Source organism: Pelecanus crispus, unplaced genomic scaffold (assembly GCF_030463565.1).
Source record: "Pelecanus crispus isolate bPelCri1 unplaced genomic scaffold, bPelCri1.pri SCAFFOLD_125, whole genome shotgun sequence".
In the NCBI taxonomy this organism is placed as follows: Eukaryota; Metazoa; Chordata; class Aves; order Pelecaniformes; family Pelecanidae; genus Pelecanus; species Pelecanus crispus.
Genome location: NW_027461254.1, coordinates 55001 through 57500, shown reverse-complemented (window position 1 = coordinate 57500; position 2500 = coordinate 55001). Strand labels below are relative to the sequence as shown.

General features: G+C 79.6%; 1 non-coding gene across 1 annotated transcript; it reads right to left on the bottom strand.

Annotated features, from left to right (window-relative positions):
* Window positions 1-194: 194 nt before the first annotated feature.
* Window positions 195-347, bottom strand: LOC142596857 (5.8S ribosomal RNA). Its single transcript, XR_012831921.1, has one exon. It is a non-coding gene; the product is annotated as a 5.8S ribosomal RNA (ribosomal RNA).
* Window positions 348-2500: the final 2153 nt, after the last annotated feature.

The window sequence follows — 2500 nt, the reverse complement described above, 5'->3', positions numbered from 1 at the left end:
GAGCGCTCCCCGAGTCTCGATTTAGGGGGACGAAGGCCCTTTTCTTGGCAGACGCCGCTGCCGCCGGGACGCGGGGGAACCGCTCCCCCGCCCGCCCGGGGCCGCGCGCGCGGGCCTGCGATGCACCCCAGCCGCGCCGCTGCGGCCGCCGCCCGGCGACGGGGCGGCGGCTCAGCCGGCGATTGATCGTCAAGCGACGCTCAGACAGGCGTAGCCCCGGGAGGAACCCGGGGCCGCAAGTGCGTTCGAAGTGTCGATGATCAATGTGTCCTGCAATTCACATTAATTCTCGCAGCTAGCTGCGTTCTTCATCGACGCACGAGCCGAGTGATCCACCGCTAAGAGTTGTCTGGCTTTCGGCACCGCCCCGCGCGCGCGGGGGGACCGGGACCGCTCGCGGAGAGCGGCCCCTCGCTCAGAGGGCGGCCCACCGCACGCCCGACGCGCCGGCCCGCCCCTCCGCCCGCGCGGAGGGGACGCGACGCGGCGCGACGCGGCGCGACGGACAGGCCTCGCCTCGGCTGACCGTACGAGCACACAATACGGAAAAAAAATAGAGTGTGAAGTAAAAATACGGAACGGAAAAAAAAATTTAACCCCGAAGGGCAAGGGCGGGGGAGCCCGCGCTCCCCGACCGATCGGACCTGGGACAAACGACACAAGCGCCTTGCGCGCTTCGGGGGCGGCCCAGGCGCCCGGGCTCGGCCCGGCCTCCGCGCGGAGGCCGCCACGCGCCCGGCCGCGCCGCCCGCTCGCCTCGCTCTCGGGACACCGGGTGTGCCGCTGCTGCCCGCCGCCGCCGGCCGACAAGCAGCGGCGGGGCGCCCCGCCGGCCCCGCGCGCGCCTCTCCGCGCAACAGCTCCGCCGCGCTACGACAGCCGGCTCCCCCCGCCCGGCTCGCTCCGCCCGGCGACGCCGCGGACGGCTCCGCAGCCGCCGCGCGCACGCCGGAGGCGGCGACCGCCGGAGCCCGAGCCGACGGACGCGCGCCGCCCCCCGGACGGCGCCCCCGCCGCCGCCGCACCGGAGCGGCTCGCCCTGCCCGCAGCGCCCGGAACCGCCGCTCCTCGCCTCGGCCCCCCTTCCGCGGGCACGCGCCCGGGCGGAAGGCGGACGGCGCTGAGGCCGGGGGCGGCTCCCGCTCTCCCCGTTTCCACGCGGAGACCGGGAGTGGGACGCCCCCGCCCGCGCGCCCGCCTGCCCGGCTCGGCCGGGAAGGGCGCGACGGGGAAGCGACGGACGGGGCCCGGGCCGGGACGAGCCGACCGCCGGCCGGACGGCGGCCGGAGACACCCTCCGGCCGACCGACACACGCCGAGCGGCGCCGCCGCCGCTCGGCCGGGGTGCCGCCCTCGCCGGTGGCGAGCGCCCGGGAGACCGCCGAGCGGCTCCGCTGGGCGGGGCGCGTGGGGAGGGGAGCGGAGCGCAGCGCGCCGCAGCGCTGCGACAGAGAGCGCGGCGGCCCGGGAGGGACGCCCGGCGAGCCCCCACCGCGGGGACTCGCCGCCCCGGCGGAGGAGCACGCGCTCCCGCCGGGGTCGCCCGTTTCGAGGCGAGCGGGCCGGCCACGGCCGGCCGCGCCGCGGCCTCTCCGACGAGACCGGACCGCGGAGAGGGGGGGGCAGTGAGAGGCCCTCCCCGGCACGGCCGCCCCGCGGGGGGGGTTGAGCGCGGGCGGCGGACACCTCGAAGGGGCCTCGAGGAGAAACTCCCCGCCCCTTGGGGCACCGACCGCCGCCCGGCCGCCCCCCCGGGGGCCGCACCGAGCCGCCCGGGTCTTTAAACCTCCGCCCGGCTCCGCCGGCCTTCGACCCCCGGACTCCGCCGCCGAGGGAGGGCCGCCGAAGCGCGGACGCTAGGTACCTGGCCCTGGGGCGAGGGAAACGACCTGAAGGCCCCGCGGGGGTGCCTCCCCCGCTGCCGCCATCGGGGGAGCGTCCGCCCGCGGGGGCGCGCCCGACATCCGCACGTCCTCCTTCCCGGGGCCCGGGGTTTCCCTCAGTAGCCCGGCGCTGCGCCCGGGAGGAGAGCCGTGGCTCGGGCCGCCCGCTCGCGCGGGACGCGACCCGGCCGAGAGCCTCGCCGGCCGAAGGCGGCAACGGCGGCGCGGCGCCCCCCGCCGCCGCGCCCGCCCCCGCGCCCACCCCGACCCCCCCCCCCGCGGGGGGGGGGCCGCCGGTGGGCCACGGGTGGGCGGGCGGGCGGGCGGGACGCCGCCACCGCCGCGCCGCGGCCGGCGCGCGCCGCGCGCCAGCCCGGAACGCCCGGAGGGCCTGGCCCCTCTGTCGCGGGCCGGAGGCCGGGCGGGCTTTTGCAGCTTCGCAGCAAGCCCGCCCCGGTGCGGGGAGGGTCGGGGGAGACGCCCCCCCCGACCCCGAAGGGCCCCCCCTCTCCTCCACCTTTCTCCTCTCTCCCCTCGCCGGGCTCGCACCTGTCGCCCGACCCCGTCGTCGCCGCTCGCCGCTTCCTCGTGCCGCACGAGCGGGCGCTCGGCCGGCG